Genomic DNA, 23005 nt, shown 5'->3' with positions numbered 1-23005 from the left:
AATTCTGAAAACGCTGCTGTCATTTTTCTCACTTCTCACTTGCATTCAATTTGATGTTTTTAGGACGTATGATTGGAATGTGCCTGTTTAAAGTGGCTTGTTTCATGTCACAATAAATCCATTTGAGTCGTCATCTGTGATTCCTCGATCTTTAAATCTGCTTTATGCCATTTTATAAAGCTTCCTCCTTGTATCTCTTAATAATGAGGTCCTTGGCACACAAAGATGGTTGATTTCTTTGTTAATAATGGATGAATTGCATAACTTTGTAAAACTTTGAATGCTCAAAGGTGGAGCTCTTTTAGCACTTTTGTAACTTGCTGCTTTGTACTGAAATGAACTGATAATGCTTACCGTGTGTCTGAGGGAAGAATAGAGGGGCTGTGCATAAATGTCTTGAGCAGTTTCAGAGCAGGACCTTAGCTTCTAGACAGACCCTGCAGTTTTCACAGCAAGTGCAGGTGCAGTTTGAGCTTGAACTGAAAACAGTCAAGTCCTATGGTTTTGATGAACCTTTATCTGTTGCTGCTTGTACCTGCTTTTTCCTGTCTCTTCACATCAGCATTGCCTCAGTTCTCAAATCTTTAATTATAGCAAATATATGAAATATGTGGCCTCTCAAAGCTGCCTGGAAAGTGTCAAAGAGGAATTTGGTGAATTTTCTTTGGCCGAGAGGTGCAGTACTAATAAAGCTTAAGTCTTTTGGAGAGGCAGAGTTGGTGCAGTTTCCCTTCAGGGACCCCTCATTTGTTCCCCACCTGCAGTGGGAGACAGTCCTGGCACCTGAGCTTGCAGGAGGCATGTTTCTAGCAGTTGGTTGGAGAACTGACTGGGATTTTCTGTTGGTTGGACCAAGTTGTGTTGAACTGCCTCTAGTTCAAGTAAGTTAGACATTAAAGTATTTTCTATAGAAGCTGTGATAGTGTTTTGTAAGAATGTAGAAAGAAATCTTCAATGAAAAATGTGTAGTCAAATGGAGGTTTGAAGACAAAATGCGAATAAATGACTGTGTTGAACCTTAACTCTCACAAGAAACACAGGAAATGCATCATTAAGCTATGAAGAGATGAGCTGTGCAAAGATGAAAGCCATAAAACATTCTACAGTAACAAAACCAGCAGAAAAGTAATGGGCACGTAGTCTGATTCTCAGGTCCTCAGCACTTCCATAAAACAAGAAATCCTGCAGCTGCTTGGTGTATCTGACACTGAAGCCACCAGAGGCAGTAAAAAATGAATGCATATTTGGTAGAAGTGCTTAGGCCTGATTTAAAAAAAAAAAAATAAATCTAAGAACACTAACTACAATAACCAGTCAGATGTTCTGCTATCTGCTGCATGTAAAATACCTGGAATATTGCTATATGAAGACTGCAAGCATGTATACTTTAAGTGCATAGAAATTTGAGAACAATGTTCCTTTGATAACTTTGCCACATACAACAACATCACTTGATTTGGAAATGAAGGTGATCTGTCTTCCCTCTGCTATAGGAAAAGCAAAATTAGAACCCTTAGAAACTGGCTAAAGCAAACTAAATGAAAGCAATAGCATCACAATTTACATGGTCAAAGAAGGAAAGACAAAAAGCAGCAGACAGCATAGGTGCGTTGCTAGATTTTTCTTACCTGTATAAAAGTTTTTTTTCACTGCAAAAATTACATCTTAGGGCATTGGTAAGTTGAATGCAATAAAACTGAGACATGCAGTCAAAATTAAATACTTTATAACACATGCAGTCAAAATTAAATACTTTATAACATTGCAGAATAAAAAGCCATTAAGAAATTATATTTTGAGTAAGGAAGATATTAATTTCACTACTATTGCCTCAAGACTGATTATTCTGTTCTCATTTCTAGGAAGAGTGCGAAAAAAAAGACAGGAGTTCTTTGATGTAAATGATAAATGAGTTAAGAAGGTAAATTAATATAAATTCTAATCCACATAACTGCTGTAGATTATTCTGTAGAAAATACTTTTGTATCAGGAGTGTAAATAGATGTACTTTCACATGGGATTTTGTTAAACTCAGTACACCTGTATAAGGATAAACCAAAAGATTTAGACCTTACTCCTATGAGAGAATTTGTCTTTCTGTGATACGTGGGATATCCTAAGGCACATTTTGCAACTTGAACTGAGCTCAGAGCGAATAAGAAATTAGTTTTCAAATACAGGAATCATTCGTTAATAGAATCCATCATCTAAGACATTTAATAAAACTGGAGGAAGAGAAAGGTGTCAGTACATACTGAGTATTGATCAGAAAGACAAAGCAGGACAAAAGTACTCACAAATCAAGTTATGATGTTGTTGAAAAACTCAGTCTTATTACCCATCAGAGGGGATCGTGGACCTTTTCCATGCATACGGGTCAAGCCTAAGCAACCATTTCTGTACAGCTCCATGAGAGGAACTGCAGAAGCTGAAGAGGTTAGGCAGTAGCTCTGAGAAGTCCTGACTACATTGTTGTATGCAGTTGCTTAGAGCTATCCAATAAGTGAAAGAATTGGCAAGTACCTTTATATTTATATGCATTGGTCTGCTTCTGTGAGTGGGTTCTCTAAAAGGGACACTAAAATCTTTCAGTTACAGAAAAATATGATTATAGGAAGACAAGGGCGGAGCACACTGAACCTAAAAAAAAGATGAAGGCAGGCATTTATTTTTTCAGTCAGCTTGAGCTGATAATGGAAATCTTCGTGTAATGTTAATCAGGATAGTAGCTTCTGCTAATAGACAGAAACGTACCTCTGAGGAATGAGTTTATTTTCTTAAATGTAACTGGCACTGATATAATACTGAAGGTCTTTTTAAAACAGAAGAAAACAAGCAATAAATCCATTCCTTAGGAAAAGAAATATTTTTCCATTGCCTTTCCCTGATAACTTTAAAGTTTTTACAGTAACTTCTTAGAAAACTTGGCTTTTATAAATGTGACAAATTAGAATGACGTGGTACTGTTACATTGCTGGTGTTTACTGTTTCAGTACAGTAATTTCACCAAATAATAATTTTAATCAGCATGGACATATATGAGAAAATGTAGAGGAAATGAACAGTGATGCATAGCACATCACCCATATCTTAATTCTTATGTATGCAGACTCAGATTTGCACTTAGAATATTATTTAAAGTTCTAATGGAATTGTTTTCAATTGCCCTAATGTATTATGCTATTTGCCTGTGGTCATAGGTTTACTAATGTCACATTTTGTGATGATATGTTGTACTTGTCTAGCAAAATTAGGATTAGAATGGCTGAATAGCTCATTTCTATTGAAGTCAGTTTGGTCTGACAGATCCATAATTAATGTCTGTTTGCAAAGAGTTATAACTTTACCTTAGGTAAACTTTTTATGACTGGAACAGGCAATGATTGTTAAATGTTTGGAAGGCAATATTAGCCAAAATGCATTTGACTGACTGAATTTACTTGTAAGTCCCACTTTTTCAGCTGAAATGTTGTATTTACCTAATGCTATAGTACCATTTCAGGGAGAAAAAAGCTACCATGTCAAATTCTGTTACTACTTATACCTAACTTACAAAGCTAACCTTGACAAAGTTTGTATTATATATGAATATGTATTCCATATTTTATATAGTATTTCACATGAAAACTGTTTTCAGCAAAAAACCACCTTCATGTGATTGCTTATGAAAGAAATGCAGTCAGTATTTGCAAAATGCGTTTGAATTTAAATAGACTTAGATTTAACCATCTGCAATTTACAGCCAGACTTCCTCCCTCCAAAAGGACTGAAATGTTTTATCAGCAGGCTTGACAATTTCATCTAATGTGCTTAGAAGTCAGCTTCGATTTCCTGGAAATGCTTAATACCATTAAAACATTTCAGCATAGAAATGTTTTGCCATCTTGAGAATACATTGACTGATGTCCCTCTGGAGTCGCATGCTCCTGCATGTATTTACCATAATATTTTTCTTGTCTGGGTACTTATTTTGTAGGCTAAACGTACTTTCCCTGTGAGCACATGTACTCTAACAAAAACTATATTAGTGGAAGAATGGGTCTTGCTCCTGTTTTAGCACCTGATCTCCTGTAAAAGGTCACTAACTCAGCTTGAACTGTTCACGTAACTATTGATTTCCAGCAGAAGCAGCTAGTTTAAAGATTATAAATAGTAAGTCTTTGCTCCTGGTTAATTTTGACTAAAATTAAAAGAATATTTTTAGAATGCCATTACTAACATCTAGCCCAGAGAGGGTGATGCTTGCAGGTAGTATGGATGGAGAAGTTTGACTTTCAGCAAGTGTGAATAAGTAGCAACTATTTGAAGTCTTTCAGTGAATGCCTTACACAGAAAGGAAGCTTGGGTAAAGCTACGACTGCCACAATGTTATATTAGGCGTGTTTAAGCACTCCCTACTGACATCAAGGTGGAGTTTTTCACAAATGTTAATTTCATAATCTCGCTTTAAAACAAACATGCAGGTTGTGAGTCCAAGCATACACTAAATGTTAATATTCTGATAAAAAGGAACCTGTGGTTATCTTGCTAAAATTATTCATAGGGAAATATGAAGTGTTGAAAGCATAACACTTTGAATGCACTCAGATGATCGGAACAGTTTATAATACTGTTCCTGTAGAGATAAAATGCAAAATAGAATGACTATAACTAATGTGCCCATAAATTTGTATGACAAAAATTATCCCCAACAGTAGGTATAATGAAAATACATTTGAAAGGATGTAGAGACTTTCTATTCCTTCAGTGGACTAAGTATAGATTTTGATGTAGCTTTATTGTTATTTGGTTTATATTGCTGAAGGCAGAGTAAAGGGACTCAGGAGAAAAATATAATTTATGTGATGCCTTTTTTTTTTTGTCCTGGGAAGAAATACTATACAAAATAGTTTTGTCTTTCGGTTATTTAGTACAAATATTGTTGATTGCAAAATTGTACTAAACGGCTTCTGAAAATGGCTTTTGAAACTGGATAAGATTGGAGAAGTTGGAAGAACGTTTGAGTTGCTGGTGATTTTGCATCTTTAACTTAAGATTATTTTCATAAGTATATCTTTCATTTATCTATCTCTGAGATTCTTTTGGTTCCACAGAATAGGGTCCCATTTGATAAAAGTATTTTATTATTCAAAACTAGAAGATTTATAATGAGGAACAAAAAATTAATTATAGACTTTGTAACTTTAATGTATCACTACTGACTGAGTTGGTATTCCTGTAACCTGGTAAAATATGATGATTAAGTGGATGGATTTTCATTCAGTGTAGCACTGTGATTCAGCTAATGAATATAGTATTGTTCTAGTTAACAATAAATGTGCACCTCTCTTCCTGAGATACTGTACCTGAGCGTATTTAGCTGACTATTGGTAGGATCAGATTGTGTAATGAGAGCTGATATGTGGCAATATATTGGCTTCTCCATTTAATTGTACTGTCAAACACACCCAATGTTGACTTTCACCAAAGGCGTATTAGAGTCAGTTAGGAAACAAACTTTAGACATCCCTTCATAGATCTGTGCTGCATTATCTATCCAAATGCTGTGCCTAAATGCAGAATAATTAGTATTTAAAAATAAGCTGTATGAAAAGAGCTGCATGAAAATGTTCATTTTGTAACATTGAATGTTAAAAGAAAAATTTGCCAGAAAATATATTAGTATTTAAACTTTAGACTGTCATGACTAGAAATGGGGAAATCGCATATGCCAGTTCTTGGAAGGTTTTCTATTTTCCAATTCCAAAGAATTATAAGCAAGCATTTGGAAAAAAGATTATGTTCCTTCTCTTTGGATTTGGAATACTATAAAGAGAAGATTTGATAGGCATGTAGATTAAAACATGTCAGATTAAAGAAAACCACACAAGTATTTTTATGAATCTTTAAAATGTTGAGGTCCAGCAGGGTTGCTCCAAAATCTAGCAAAATTAATTGTCCAGTACATGATTTCTTATTGTATATAACCTTTCAGCTTTCATTCCTAGTGTTTCTCAAGTGCATTGGTAATATCTAGAGGTAAGATAATTATTATTCAAAAAAACTGGAAAGTAAAAAATCTTGAGTAATATTTGTCATGCCAGACAAAATTTTTTCCATTACAACTTAACTGTGACTTCAGGAACAGCTATCAGCAAAAGGAGATGCATATGTTTACCAAAAAAGACTCAAGCCTTGTTTTTCTTTCCTTTCTCCTCATTGTGTGGAAAGAAGAGTAATAGTGAGCTGCTGTTGATCTGTATTGGCATTGTTGTAACATGCTGTGCTCCATCACAGCTGCGTTTTCCATAAAATAGAATAAAATTTCCAGATTCCTCCTTTTGTTTGCCAGCCAACCTGTCTACCACCTGCTGAAGCGAAGGAAAGCAGACGTAGTGTGAACTGAGTTAGCTTTGCATCCACCTTCTGTTCTGCTGGTGACTGGATGTGATCATCAAGGTCATGTAACCCTCGCTGGGGGCTACAGATTTTCAGAATCAGTTTGCTAATAGGAAAGTTAGACTCAAGTGTTCAGTTCCTTGTTTGTTGTGCCTCTGGGAAAAAGCATTTTAGTGATTCTTTTTTAGGTTCATTTTCATATGGTTTCATTTGAAATGTAGATAACTCCCAGTCCATCAATGCTGATTGACTGCTCCTTCATGTCATGTATTAAGATATCTGTATGTGGATGACTGACTCAAATCTGTTTGCTAATTAATGATTTCCCTTTGTCTGTAAAACTTGTTTTACAGTTTATTTACATGCACTTACTAAAGAACATGGTTTTGAATCCTGTGACTAGGAATTATTATATTTGCAAAAATCAATTAAGCAAAATCCTGAATCTGTTTACAAAAAAAAAATCGCATTTCAATCTGAGGCCAGTATTTTCTCTCTTGAGCACTGAATCTTCCTGTCTGAAAGTTCTTGTAAGCTTTCGTTGAAATTTATAGAATCATAGAATCATAGAATCGTTAGGGCTGGAAGGGACCTTCAAAGGTCATCTAGTCCAACCCCCCTGCAAGGAACAGGGATATCTCCAACTAGATCAGGTTGCTCAGGGCCTCGTCCAACCTGGCCTTGAACGTCTCCAGGGATGGAGCATCCACCACCTCTCTGGGCAACCTGTTCCAGTGTTCTACAACTCTCATGGTAAAAAATTTTTTCCTAATATCCAACCTGAATCTACCTCCCTCTATTTTAAAACCATTACCCCTTGTCCTATCACAACAGGCCCTCCTGAACAGCCTCTCCCCATCTTTCTTGTAGGCCCCCTTGAGGTACTGGAAGACCGCTATAAGGTCACCCCGGAGCCTCCTCTTCTCCAGGCTGAACAGCCCCAACTCTTTCAGCCTGTCCTCATAGGAAAGGTGCTCCAGCCCTCTTATCATCTTTGTGGCCCTCCTCTGGACCCTCTTCAACTGGTCCATGTCCTTCTTATGTTGAGGACTCCAGAACTGGACACAATACTCCAAGTGAGGTCTCACGAGGGCAGAGTAGAGGGGGAGAATCACCTCCCTCGACCTGCTGGCCACGCTCCTCTTGATGCAGCCCAGGATGCGGTTGGCCTTCTGGGCCGCAAGAGCACATTGCCGGCTCATATTGAGCTTCTCGTCCACCAGTACTCCCAAGTCCTTCTCTTCAGGGCTGCTCTCGATCCATTCACCACCCAGTCTGTGTTTGTGCCTGGGATTGCCACGACCCAGATGTAGGACCTTACACTTGGCCTGGTTGAACTTCATGAGGTTTGTATGGGCCCACCTCTCCAGCCTGTCGAGGTTCCTCTGGATGGCATCCCTCCCTTCCAGCCTGTCGACGGCACCACACAGCTTGGTGTCATCGGCGAACTTGCTGAGGGTGCACTCCGTGCCACTGTCCACGTCACCAACAAAGATGTTGAAGAGGGCGGGCCCAACACGGACCCCTGAGGGATGCCACTCGTGACCGGTCTCCACTTGGACATTGAGCCGTTGACCACTACTCTCTGAGTGCGGCCATTGAGCCAATTCCTTATCCACCGAGTGGTCTATCCATCAAACCCATGCCTCTCTAGTTTAGAGAGAAGAATGTTGTGCGGGACAGTGTCAAAAGCTTTGCACAAGTCCAGGTAGATGACATCCGTTGGTCGACCCTTGTCCACCGATGCTGTCCCCCCATCATAAAAGGCCACCAAGTTGGTCAGGCACGATCTGCCTTTGGTGAAGCCATGTTGGCTGTCACCCAGCCCCTCCTTGCTCTCCATGTGCCTTAGCATGGTTCCCAGGAGAATCTGCTCCATGACCTTGCCAGGCACAGAGGTGAGGCTGACCGGCCTGTAGTTGCCCGGGTCCTCCTTGTTCCCCTTTTTAAAAATGGGGGTTATGTTCCCTCTCTTCCAGTCATCGGGGACCTCGCCAGACCGCCACAACTTCTCAAATACAATGGCCAGTGGCTTGGCAGCTTCATCCGCCAGTTCCTTCAGGACCCGCAGATGGATCTCATCAGGTCCCATGGACTTGTGCACCTTCAAGTTCCTCAGATGTTCCCAAACCTGCTCTTCAAATACAGTGGGCGGTGGTTCATCCTCACAGTCCCTGCTAGTTCTTTCCACAGCTTGGCTGGTAAGACAAGAGGCTTTATCAGTGAAGACTCAGGCAAAAAAGTCATTGAGTAACTCAGCCTTCTCTATGTCCCGGGTAACCAGAGCACCAGTATCCTTCCGGAGGTGGCCTACATTCTCTTTGGACTTCCTTTTGTCCCCTACATACCTATAGAAGCATTTCTTATTGCTTTTTTTATCCCTTGCCAAATTCAATTCCTTCAGGGCTTTAGCCTTCCTCACTTGATCCCTGGTCACTCGTACAGCTTCTCTGTATTCCTCCCAGGCTATCTGTCTCCGCTTCCACCCTCTGATGGCGCTAGTTACCACACTTGTTGGTTGAGCTGCCTCGTCTTTCTCCAGTGCCTCCCCCGAGGTGCTAGGTTTTACTTCTTCGGTCTGCAGAGTGGCAAAGCGGTTCTGCAGGGTTATCGTGGGGTTCTGGGGAAGCTGCTGCTTCTTCCTGCTGCACCTGCTGCGCCGTACAACTTCCCATTTGTTGGCATCTTCTGCCTTCTTACTTACCTTATGTGTCAGTGGAGGGGTTTTTGGTTGGTGCACTGGTTGCTGCAGTTCGGGTGCAGACTGTGCCTGGAACCAAGAAAAAAAGGCGCGTGGTGGTAGTGGGTGACTCCCTCCTAAGAGGTACGGAGGCACCCATCTGCCGACCCGATGCGCTGTCTCGGGAGGTATGCTGTCTCCCGGGCGCTCATATCAGGGATGTTACTGAGAGAATACCTAGCCTCATACGGCTCACAGACTATTACCCACTACTGGTGTTTCATGTGGGTGCCAGTGATACAGCTGTCAGCAACCTGAAAAACATCAAAAGGGACTTCAGGGCCCTGGGTGCAACAGTCAAGGACGCTGGGGCACAGATAGTGTTCTCATTTCAATAGGAGACAGAAAAGCATCAGGGAAGTTAAATACTGTTGGAGTTGTCTTTACATTTTGGAGGAGATAAGGCTGTGTGTTTCCATTTATTGGGTGGGAATTAGATTCCATCTTTCAACTCTTGTGAATCATGCAATAACTTGTTTTAAGGAAGATTTAAACATGATCTTGTATTTTCCTTCATTCAAATGTTATCTAATGTTTCTCGATGGCAGACAAAAGCTTCTACCTAGCAGCTGACATTTCAGATTACAGCTTTTACTTGTAAGGTATAGAACAGATTATTTTTCTCTATATATAGGAAAAGTGGATGATAATCCTGTAAACATCTAAATAATGGAGGAAACTCTTATCTAACTTTCTGGGGGCAAATCAACATGCATACTTATGTGTAAATTTAGGCAATTATAGACTTCAGTCACCATACCATTGAAATTAATGTACTAACTGAATTAGTGGAAGTGTACTGGATCTGCCCCTGAATTTCTGGTTTTCTTTCTGCAGAGTTGAGTGAGAGAGAATAAATCAAAGAACTCATTAAAATGTATGGCAAAGAACAGTCATAACATGCAGGTTGTAAATAGCTGCATGAGTTTAAAAAAATAATTAAGAATTGTCATTTATATTTCTCTTGGGCCTTTTTGGTGTAATCGAAGGTTGGGTATGGCCCTTCCATAGACTCAGATGGAATTTCAGTTATTTCAGTTGTGTCCATTGACTTTTCTCAGAGTTTAGTTTGACTCTATCTTCTTTACTGCCTCCTATCCAATATTAGGTTTGTTGAGCACATCCACTCATCACCTCTCATATCACTTATGTGAGGAGGTTGTCATTGAGCCCTCCAGGGAGTGCTCGTGCTTAGCTGTGGTGTCACTCCAGCTGGTATTCAGGTGGTTAAAGTCCTGCCTTGAGGACCAGGGCCTGCAAAATGTGAGGTATATTCCACTTACCTGAATGCCTCATCTGCGTCATCTTTCTGCTTAGTCCACAGCAGATGCCTACAACAATGGTGCCCATGTTGGTCTGTCCTAAACCAGACAGCTGAACATCATTAGTTTTTTAAAGATTGTGATATAAAAAAAATTGTGGTATTTTGACTAGTACTGCAATGTGTTGGGTTTTTTCCCAGAAGCGATTTAAAGGAAGGCATTTAATCAGGAAATCATTATTTGGCTTTATTGGTTATTTAGAAATCAGTCATGTTTTTAATTAAGATTTACATCCCTCTGCTTACCTATTAACTGTTACGAAGCACTATTAAGAAAGTTGTCATTGATTTGTCCTATGTAACTCAGCTTTTGTGTTTGTGAACTGAAATGACCTTTGATTGTCCATAGGAATTAAGTGATAAAGGCAGGTAGAAGAGTGAGAGAGCGTAGGAGGAACCTAGCCTTGGAAGTAATCTTCCCGGAAACCTAATCAGTCTTTGAAATTAAAATGAAGAGGGTTTTGAAAAGGACAACACTACATCCTTTCCTCCCATGTCTGCTGCTTCTGAAGGGTGTCAGTAAACTGTTACTGTGTTAGTGAAGCCTTGGAAATTACTCTGTAGTAGAAGTAGGGTTCCTGTCAAACTTGCCACAGTATGTTGTTTTTCTAAATCTTAAACCAAAATTTCACTACTATTAACACAAGTTTTAATCAATTAGCCTTTGAATTATTTTGTTTGAAGTATGTTGGTATGACACTCCAGAAATAAGACTTTAGAGCTTACCGTGCATATTCTAGTTAATTCTCAAATCCATTGGCCACTGACACTTGGAAAGAAGATAGAGATCTGAGTTTTAAAATCAGCAATCTGATGCAATACAAAAATGTCATATATGCCCATAACTTCAACAGTAATACAGAAAAAACAATGTGAAGATACAGTTTCAGACCTGGGTTCAAGAAGCTATTTCATAGTTTCCTTCCTTTAAACACATGAATAAGATAAAGCAGCATCTGTTTGGATATTCATTTTTCTTTTCTTTCAGTCTAGTTGAGATACTTCAGCTCAAGGACCTATGACTGGTTTTAGGTGTAGAGCTTGTAAACTTCTATTTGTATGTGATTTTATTCATGTTACATCACTTAGAATAATAGGGCTGTTAGGACGGACAACTGTGCAAAGCTCTGTAATGGCAAAACAGCTCAGCCGTTCTTTTTTTCTCATATAAAGAAAGGAAAAAGATTATTGTCACTTGGTAATTTCAGTCTTGGGTAACTACAAGCAGATGCTAATTTAAATATGGCATTAATACAATCATAAGAACTAATAAAATTGGATTCTGACATTTTAATTGAAGTAGATAAGGCACCGAGAGCTCCATATAGCTCAAGACAATTATGATATGAAGCACAGGAGGAGGGTCTTTGTTTTACCCAAAAACCTATAATATGAGTGTTTTCTCATTACAACTACGACCTAACTCAGAGGAGACTTGGGTTCTTTATAAACAAAAACGCTGCAGAAATATAGTAGGCTTACAGTACAATGATATGAATTGTATCATATCATTGTATCAGATGAGGATATGTGCAGATGAAGAGCTTTAAGTGGTTAGTATTTGTTTCTTTGCTTTTAAAAAAATACAGAGGAGTGAGTTTGTAACCACTGAAAAAAGCTGCTGAAAAGTACGGCTATATTCTACTAGACCTATGTTACAGTTAGTAAAGTACAAAGAATTGAAGGCTGGTATTTCAGTATGAAGCCTGACATTCATCCTAACGGAAGATAACCTTATTTTCCTGTGCAACTGCAAATGGCACAATAATGAAAGGAGAGAGAAGATGCTTAAAAACATAAATCTGGAGCTTCACAAATGTTTGCTACTTTAAATTCCGAAATTCACCTTTTTAGTTTCCTGAAAGAAACTGAGTTTTTGCTTAGATTTTAGATAGGTGCCATCAATTCTGCTTGTCAGCATTGGCAAAGCTACGTAGGCAGAGTTGGTGGAGTAAAGTGCTTTTAAAGTAAATCAGAGCTGGCAAAGTACCTGTTTGATTGAGCTTTTGATTTAAATACATATAAATATATATATGTCTCTATCCAAATGTTGTATTCCAAAGGGCTCTGGTATGGTTACAAACGTAAGTAAATAGTAAGTATTACTTAAATGTTTGCCAACAGACTAAAATATTTTGCCAGTGACTGAAACAGTCACTTTGGCTTGAGATGAAATCAAAGTCATGTGATATGCTGTTAAGGTTTATCAGCAGTACCTATTCTGGCCTCTTCTTTAAAGTTACTGAAAGATTTATTGTTCCATTGCTTAAAACGGACTTTGCATAGTTTTGTCAATAGATAATACATTCCGTTTCAGTCAATATTTAATCCACGCAAATGCTGAAGTTATGATAAACCTATAACAGGACCAAAACCCATTCATTAGCCTTCATTAGACGTTTGGTTGTGGCTCTAAACTTTTAATAATTTAAACTTCAGTTTAAAACATGAGAAGAATTGAGATTATTCCTGAGGATAAATCTGCTGCAGTTGGCTTTTCTGTCCTCTGCTACACTGTTATTTACAGGTTCCTGACTCTCTCTGTATTTATCTTTACACATGACTTACATCTATACTGTGTTCTCCGATATCAAAATGGAAGATGAGGAGACTGGAAAAAGTAGTTCTGTGCACTTCATCAAGATGTATCCCCTATGTTTCTTGTCTTTTTCCACCAACCTATTTAGATTTTTTTCCCATTACTTTTACTGCTGCAGATGTGACTTTACCATGTTTTATGGGACTGAACTTGCATGATCCAACATCCGTTGTGATGTAACAAGAATGCTGCGACAAGTCTCTTAATTTAATAATAGGAATTTCAATCAAAAGATAATACATTTGATTTAGTGAGCTTTAAAACAGCTGGAAAGACATTTAATGTTTCTTGTATAAATATTAAAAACATGTATTTGGGCTTATGTACTGATGTTTGTCTTACAATGTAAATAATAGAAAGTGCCTAATTAGTACTTCCTCTAGCTATGGTCCTAAGAATTCCCTTGAAATGAGCTAATGACTCTAATGACAGAAATTATAAGAAAATATGTTTAAAAATAAACACTTATAAATTATGTCAGATAAATGCAAAACTCTCTGCAATTACATGTCCATCCATCATCATCACTCCTGAAAGTTGTGTATAATCTCTTACATAAGCTTTTTTGCATGTTTATAAAAATTGGATCTTGCAAGACCTAGAATTAAGATCAACAAAATTGACTTAATGAGGGAGGGGAAGGAAGACAAAATTTCAGAATAAATAATGCTCATAATCTCTTTCCTCCTAATCTACGATACTTCAGCCTGTTCCTGAAGTTAAGCGTAACTGCATAAATATCTTCCTCTTCTATTCTGCAGTCATGCAGTACTACAAAGAAACATAATACTCAGTCCCTCTTCTGCTACCCTACTTTGAAAAGAAATATTAAGCACCTGCTTGAAAGCAAACTTGCCAGAAAAACCCCAAACAATTCTCCCCACTCCCCAATTACATAGCCACCCTGTGCTTCTAAAGAGATGTAGTTACTGTGGTGTGACATCCTGTGATTGTTTTGCATTAATGGTTTCGTAATGAAATTGGATTTTCTGCAATTACAGTGGCTGTGAAAGTAACTCATATCAGTTTAGAAATGACTGATTGTTGAATGCTATCTTATGGTTACTGTTTTCACCATTTTACAAAATCCCACTGAGATTAATTAGCATGAAGGATAAGAAAGGACAGAGAAGACTTACAAAGCTTCCAGCACTGCATTCAGTGCCACTGGCTAAAAGCGTTGCCTTTACCACAAGGGGAGTTTATGTAATTTGTCTGAATACTAGGTGTTTGCTAAGTCTTTAGGCTGTTTTCTACAGGAGCTGGGCTCTTGCTTGAACAGACAATTAGTAAATGTACTACCTGGTGCAACTATTAGTGTGGGTTTGTCAGCTTAGCTTTGTTAATAAAACTGTTTCAGTAATCCAGCATCTCAGTCATCATTTCTCTTCAGTTCTCTACCTAAGGCTCCCTCAACTGCAGTTCTCTTTAAGGTATACTGTAGTATGTAGTAGGGGAAAGGTACTTTTATTTTTCTGAGATAAAACCGCATGGAAATGGTTAATCATACTGCTGAAAGGTACTTTCTGTGTTTTGAACACTCGTCTACAGAAGCTTGAGATAGCAAATGTAATCTTTCTAATATGATACACGTATATATTACTACAGCAGATGCGTACTTACCCTTTCTTTCAATATGTAATTACAGATGCAAGTTAGGGCCTTTGGTATAGTACCAGAGGAGGACATGAGTATCATAGAGGATGGCTTAAGTAATGTAGCCATGTTTATCTGGAAGACAGGTGTAGTATTCCACATGGAGCTTCAAGATTAACAGACCTTTAGGTCTATGCCCTTGAGTCTTTTGCATTCTTTGTAGACCATGCAGCACATATGCTGAACAAGGTTAACCTCAGATTTTTTTTCTGAGGTTAAGTACACACTACAGCAAAATATGTCACCAAAGCTTCTTGCTTAGCTTGTGCAAGATCTTAAGTTACCTCCTCAAAGTTTGTGCAAAACCGAAACCACCACCAGCAATGAGAAGAAGAGTTAAGGTTTTGTAAGTACTTTCACCAAGTAGAATTAGTATTCAGGCCAGAAACTTCTTTACTTTTTTGGTCTAAGTTTCTGAGTTCCATGGCACAAGCTGTCATGATCCAACTTTTTCACCAGCTGGGTCTTTTTGAGCCAGTATTCGTTTCTGTATAGTTAGTAGCTGTCTTATTAACTAATCATCGTGTGCATCTTTGTCATATTCTGTTCAATGGGCCCTCTTTTAATCCATAGATATGTTCTGTTGCTTTTTCTTGCTCATCCAAAGACTTTCTGAATCTGTTCTGTCTTTGCTGCAGTTAGAAATTGGCTAGAGCAGCTGGGATGTTATTGTTTGTGATTTATATCACAGAAAGTTTTTCTGTAATTGTCAGAGGTAGGAGAGGAAAAATGAAAAAATCCAAATCGATGCCAAATCAGTGAGTTGTTATATGCTGGGTTTTGGAAACATTAATTTTAGTTGATATACTTCCATTTTTCTCTCAAAATGAACCCAGTTCATTGGGTTTCTTGAAGCTAAGTAGATTGTCTTTCTTTCCATGGCTTTGTTTATACGAAGAATTTGCCTGGCGTAAGTAGAACAAAATATTCATTTTAGAAAAACGTTTGTATAGTGTGGACTACACAATATAAGATTGGTGATTATGTGTAATTATGTACTTGTATTATGATTATGTATTAATAGTGATTTGTGTTAATCTCTTTAACACGAGAATTTTGGTCTTTCAGAAGCTAAAGAAACACTTTAAAGAGACACTTTTTTGTTTCTTGTAGTGTCCTGTCCTTGTGCTATCCCAAAAGGACAAGTTAAGAATATTAAATTAATTCTCTCCTTGCTGGTAACGTATCAGGGCACATAATTGCATTCCAGATGTTATTTAAAATCCGACAGAGATAAATTTGAGTTGCTGGTACAGTATAATAACAACAGAACTAGACAAATGTTTAACAAACAAGGTCAAAAAACTTTTAGAGACTACTCTGAATGGCATCAACATGCAGTCTAATGTTTGTAGTTTTCCTTATTGTACTTCTTAGTATCTTTCCACTATTTAAAAATTAAATATTAATTTAAAAAAATTAAAAATTAATTTAAACTTTCCACAGTTTAAAAATTCTTCAACTGAATCTAAAATGAGCTTGTCACACAAGTCATGTCAATGAGATTTTGCGGACAATATAAATACAGATCAAAAAATATAGACCATATGTGTAACTTCACTGAAAGAGCTCTATAGATGCCTTAGTAATGTTGACACTATAAGACCTGTAAGATCTTTACGCTTTGCGTTCACAGCATCTTCAATGAAGCATGTGCTGACATGTACTTTCTCTGTCTTCTAGCTTTAATAATCCAATGGCCATTGGTATTGAAGACAGCATCATTAAAGTGAATTATTAGTACAGATTGAGGACAACTAAAGGAAATGTAGTTTTAATACATTTGCTGTTAAGAAATACTTATTAGTTTTGTCACATTTTCACCCAATAAATGCTATTTTTAAAAGTTCTATTATGGTCTACTATGACTTCCAAAATTTTTGCAAACAAAATGAAAGAAATATCTGTTTCAGAGGTTAAGTCTTTTCTTACTTTACATGAGCAGTGATACTGAAATACTTGACAGTAAGTGGAATCTGAAGAAAATAGAAAATCAGAAGAAACAGAAAAAAAATCTGAAGGCAAGAGCTCTTTGGAAAATTAAGTATTTTAAAACATACAAATACTTCGTGGCTTTACTGTGGAAGCTTTGTTTTAAAATCTTATATGTGGATGCTGTGAATATGGACAGTGTAAATGCGAACAGAAGAATTGGTTGTGAGCACAGATCTGTGAATTTTAGTGAGAGCTGGAAATGGTTTGCTTGTTTCTCTGCCTTGAGTTGAGCCCCTGTTCTAGACATCAGGTGTCTGGGCGGGCACCATCAGTAACTCGTGTGGCTTTGTTTTGTATTATGTACACCAATATTTATACCAAAGCAAGTGTAAACATATACACTTTCTTCAAATATTGAGTATATTAATACAAATTCTTTCTCCAATAAAGATTCAACTACTTATCTCTAATAAGACGATATCAAGAGGAAAGATAGAAATGAGTTATTTTGTGATGTCTTGCTCCAGGCAGCACGCTAACCTTAAGCACCAATTAAAATTCACCTAGTAGAAGACAAGGATTGAGACCAATTCAGTGGTGTGTGGCAGGATACCATAAAGAGTGAAATACTGAATAAGAGGAGCAGTCAGCTCCTTTCTCATTTAGGCTTGGTGAGGGTTTATCTATGAAATTTTTCCCTCTCATGTTTTTTACTTCCCCCAAAAAAATCTTCCTTTAAATATAATTATGAATCTTACTTCTAGGGTACTGCAGTCATTTTAACATTCTCAATCTCATTATGTCAAAGCAGCACTGAATTATTTTCTCACTTCATGTTTTAGTGAGAGCTAGGATCTAGTTGAAATTAGCTGCTGTAGTTCATGGCATTCAATTTTTCCAGTCTCCACCTCACCAAAATATGCACCAAGCTGCTTCTTTCAAACTTGTGCGGTACTACTTAAAACATTTCTATAATAGCAATGTAGCTATTTCAGGGATGAAAGGAATTTATAACTGCTATGGAAGAGGATGCTTTATCACTGATTTTTAAATTCACTTATGGACATCTGCACTAGGAAGTGCTTTCTGTCCTCTATTGTGAAGCAAAGCAAAACTAGTAGCCATGTGATATGATTGAATAGCTTATTTTCCTTTCTCCCATGGTCTTATTATCACTACTTCTGCCTATCCCACCTTATTCTTTTACTTATTTTGCTTATTCTTCTACTTTTTCTTTGTCTATGTTCTTTTCCCTGGAGCCCCCCAGCTACCCTGCAGAGCTGATTCGAAAGCTGTCAATTCAGCAAAGCAAAAAAAACACAACGTAAGCTAGAACTAGTTGTTAATTACAGGATGAGTTGTCAGGGGTTTTGAAATTCTACAGATGATGAAAGAGAAAATCATACTTAAAATCCAGATGGAGGATGGGAACGTGCAAGTAAGTTTTCCATATTTAAACAATAGGAATCCAGAAATAAAAATCTGAACAAATCAGGATACTGCAGATTCCACTTTTTCCTTTGTGATTCTTCTTTCCTGGGCTAAAATTCCAACTCTATAGACGTAAGTCAATATGTAACCATATGCTAAGATTTCTTCTGAATACCAGATCACTGAAAATGCAGGAAAATAATATTGGGTTTTTAAATGTCAAAAATGCTTTTCTTTTTAAACTCTGAAGTTCACCTCAGGAATGTAATGGATTTTACATTGTTAAAGGGGTATTTAAGAGTGTATGAGAAAAGGTAAATGTATTATATGGAATAAATAACCAATATTCTAACACTAAATTTTTCTAAACTCTCTAAAGGATGAGTTTTGGAATGAGTTAGGACATGACAATATATAAATAACTAGTTTCCTTAATCTCTTTTTTCCGCATCTAGTAGTTGGGAAATTTGGTTTGTTAGTGACTTTATTTTAGTAGTTGGGAAATTTAAGGCATTACACAGGCTCAAAAGGTATTTTTCTATTTCACATTAATAAAGGATGAGTGATTTTTCTCAACAAAAGCTTACTGGTAAATCACAGCAGCCTTTATTTAAAAATGTGCTTTCTTCTGAGGTATCTTATTAATCTTTGAGAATCTTTTTCCTGTGGGACAGTATGTTGTTACTTCAGTGGTTCCACAGAAGTACAAACCATGGAAAACAGAGCTCTGTGATAATTTTTGTCCTTGAGGGTTAGCTTACGGCAATGCAATCCATTCTGAGGAAAAGACAATGTGTAGCTATAAATTGAGACCAAATGAATCCATGGGTCCTTTCTGTTGTACTTTCCTTTTTCTGTTAAAATTATCTATTACTAGCCTACTGAAACAAGTGAAAAAAACAGATTATTTTCATTGTAACTGTGAAATAGTTTTGCTCTGTGATCAAAAATGCTTACTCTGATTTTCCTTTTATGCACTGGATAAAGCAGAGAAGGAGCAGCTGTGGCCCTATTTGGGATAGGGGTTACAGCCATGTGAAAACAATCTGTACACAGCCATGCGGAGCCATCCCTGTTTCTATGTGTTGGAAACAAGAAATGTGTATGCAAGTTGAGAAAAATGAATCACCAGGAGTCTGATGAAATCTAGATTCCCAATAATGTTGCAGTCGTCTATAACAGGGCTTTTCTGGATTGCTCTGCTTGTGTGGACCTAAGTTTAGTCTCCATGCCAATTCTGAGTTCCGAATTGCCTTGTCAACCTCGCACCTTGCACAGGGAAGATTGTGATCTTTAAGACAGTGTATCTAGCAGCTATAATGGACTACTTCAAACATGTCACAACATTTTTCTCTTAATTAAGAAATAAAATAACAGTGTAGAACTCTTGCGTGATTGGAAGTGGATTTCTTTTTTCTCTCTAGCGAAGTACAGATATTCTGCAATTTGCGAGAAAAGCTTCCTATTAAGTATCTGTGAAGAGCTTACCATTAGAGAAAATGAAACTTATCATGAAATACAATGACTAAGTCTATTTTTTCAGAGCCTCTGTGACTGAGTGTAAAGACATAGTGTTACCTTCTTTCAAAAGTTGCAGTGTACCACTTAGTGAATAATAAACTTACTTGGAATTACCTGTACATAGATTTTTTTTTTTATACTTGCTTATTTGACTGTAGACAAACTATATTTTGAACAAGTCTTTAATTGAAGTAGTTAGAATGATTTTCAAAAACTCATTGAAATACAATTGCAATTTTTTGTGAACCTACAGTTAGAAAAAGCTCACTAGAATAATTTTGGTAGTGATCATTTGATACCTGTATAAAACTTTCTCCTCTACTTGGCAAGAAAGTAGTAAAATAAACTGAGATGAAGGTGGCACTTTCTCAAAATAAATCAATGTAACCGAAGACTGAAATATTTATGATGCTTAGACTACTAAATATTTATTTGTTACCTTTGCTTATATTCAAGATTGTAAAAAAAAAAAACAAACAACAAAAAAGAACCCCACAACCAACCAACCAAACAAAAAAAAAACGAAAAACAAAACACCAACCAACAAAAAAACAACCAAAAAAACCCACAAAAAGCCACCCTGAACTATACAAACCAAAACAAAACCCCCAAACAAACAAAAACCAAAACAAACCTGTTTGTATTCTTGGTCTGTAATTGTGGATATAAAGAACATCCTTTGCAAAAAGAAAAGTCCACTATTTCTTTCCAAAAATTCTGCCTGCTATACAAAATTTCTTGATTTTGTCCATGGCGAACAAGAAATGAGCATCTCTTTCAGAAAGGAACAATGTTCGGCAAATGACCTTCATCACTAGTCATCCATATCGGTCTTACACTGCCGATTGTCAGAAGAGAAATAATTTCCTGAGTGCAACATTAGGTAAAATGAGATTAACATTTGTCTTCTTGCAACTTAATGTGAGCTGCATCCTTCACAAATATAAAAGTATATGAGAACGTAGCGAACATTTTGCTGTTTAGGGAGTGATTCCAAGAGATTCCAAGAAACCTGTGTTCCTGTGGTGTAAAGCTCCTGTCTGGGTTTTACTCCCCGTTTCCAAATGAACATCAACCATAAAGTCTTCAAAAGATCATGACGCAAATGCTGCAAAATGCTTTTTTTTTAAATAAAGGAAATATGTACTGCTAAGAGTGCAAACTGTCATTTTCAGACTTTCCTTCTGTTGAATTTATAAGTCACAGCAGATCTGTTACCTTCAGAGTCAAAGAAAGAGTGATACTGCGCCAATTTAACTTTTTACCTGTGGATCAAAATCTTTCAAATTTAGGATAAATTACTCTAATGTGTTTGCAGTGAAATGCAAAAACATTTTTCTTATTTTTCACAGTAAAATAGAAGCAAGAACTGTACAATACACAGAAATAACATGGGATATTTGTTGCCATGTCATCACAAGGAACGGCATTTTTTGTTGCCTTGTAGGCATTCCTTGAAAGTGCAGAAGTATGAGCAATAAGTTATTTCTATAATTGCTTACCTATGTGAAACTGAATCATAGAACCTTAGAATCATAGAATGGCATAGGCTGAAAGGGACCTTAGAGATCATCTAATCCAACCTCCCTGTCATGGGCAGAGACACCTCTCAACTAGACCAGGCTACTCAAGGCTCTGTCCAACCTGGCCTTGAATACCTCCAGGGAGGGGGCATCCACAACTTCTCTGGGCAATCTATTCCAAAGTCTCATCACCCTTGTACTGAATAATTTCCCACGTACTGAAGAATTTCTTCCTAAGATCCAATCTAAATCTGTTCTCCTTCAACTTAAACCCATTTCCCCTTGTCCTATCAGTGGACACTCTTGTAAAAAGTCCCTCCCCAGCCTTACTGTAGGTTCCCTTCAGGTATTGGAAGGCAGCTATTAGGTCCCCCCAAAGTCTTCTCTTTTCAAGGCTGAACAATCCCAGCTCCCGCAACCTGCCCTCATAGCAGAGGTGCTCCAGCCCCTGGATCATCTTTGTGGCCCTCATCTGAACACGCTCCAACAAATCTATGTCTCTCTTATGGTGGGGATACCAGAACTGGACACAGTATTCGAGGTGGGGTCTCACAAGAGCAGAGTAGAAGGGTAGAGTCACCTCTCTTGACCTGCTGACCACGCTTCTCTTGATACATCCCAGGATGCAGTTGGCCTTCTGGGCCACATGAGCGCGAATCCTGCAAGATGAATGTTTGAGAAGCATTGCTATGTTTAAAAGTCAGTTTTGAATCCTGTTCAAAGGATGAGAGAAATGTTTCCTGTAGATTGTGTAGTATGTTTACAAAAAAAAGCACAAAACCCTAAAACCAACAGTCGTGGTTTAGGCCGATCCGACAACTAAACTCCACACAGACACTCTCTCACTCCTTCTCCAGTAAAGTGGAGAGGAGAAAAATATAATAAAAGAACTGAAGGTCGAGACAAGAACAGAGGGAGCACCCACCAACCATGGTCCTGGGCAAAACAGACACAGTTTTCTTAAAGCAAAGCAATTTATTAACAGTTACTTAGAAAGGCAAACTAAACCAGTCACTTGAGAGGACAAAAAGAAAACAAGGCCAGATCTTAAAGCAACACCTTCCCCCCCCCCCACTCCCTCTTCCTTTTCTTCCTGGCTCTACCTCCTCCCCCAGCGGCGCAGGGGGACAGGGAACAGGGGAGTGCAGGTCAGTTCATTCCATGTTGTTACTGCCACTCCTTTCTTGAAGGAGAAGGAGTCTTTACCTTACACCCTTTTCCCTTGCTCCAGTGAATCCGCTACTCACGAGGAAAATTCACAAACTTCTCCAGCGTGAGTCCTACCCGCAGGATGCAATTCTTCCCCATCGGATTGCTCCAGTGTGGGCTTTACCACAGTCTCGGATTCTTAGGGAGCTGTTGCCACTCGCTCCGGCGTGGGCTGTCCCATGGACTCTAGATGCATCTCTACCTTGTCGTGCATCCCATGCTTCAGGACCATCCTCAGGCTCAGGTATCTCCTCTCCAACGTGGCTCCTCCATGGGCTATGAGTGGGTCTCTGCTCCACTGGGACCGTCCTGGCTGCAGGGGGGCTGCTTGCTGTCTCGCCACTGGTTGCAGGGGAAACTCAGCTCCGGCACACCTCGTCCTGTCGCGGACTGCCTGTGTCTTCTTCCAATGGGTCGCAACCAAACGGCTGTTGCGACCACAACGTATTCCACAATCAGAAGGCTCTTCTAGACTCACTACTATCTTAGTCCAACAGAGAGCTCCAACTCTCACTCTCTAGGGGGCTCCTGCCACTCCAAACTCCAGGAGGGAAATGCCCCCACTCCCTCTTGGGAGTGCCCCACCTTTAAGCCTCTCATGAGTCACGTGGTCTCCGGCTGACCACCGTGACTCACAGCACCTGTCTTGACAAGGCACAGGTGCTTCCCATGTAGCAGCCAGGAGACTTCCC

This window comes from Tauraco erythrolophus, chromosome 8 (genome assembly GCF_009769465.1).
Source record: "Tauraco erythrolophus isolate bTauEry1 chromosome 8, bTauEry1.pri, whole genome shotgun sequence".
Classification (NCBI taxonomy): Eukaryota; Metazoa; Chordata; class Aves; order Musophagiformes; family Musophagidae; genus Tauraco; species Tauraco erythrolophus.
This window is presented reverse-complemented; position numbering follows the sequence as displayed.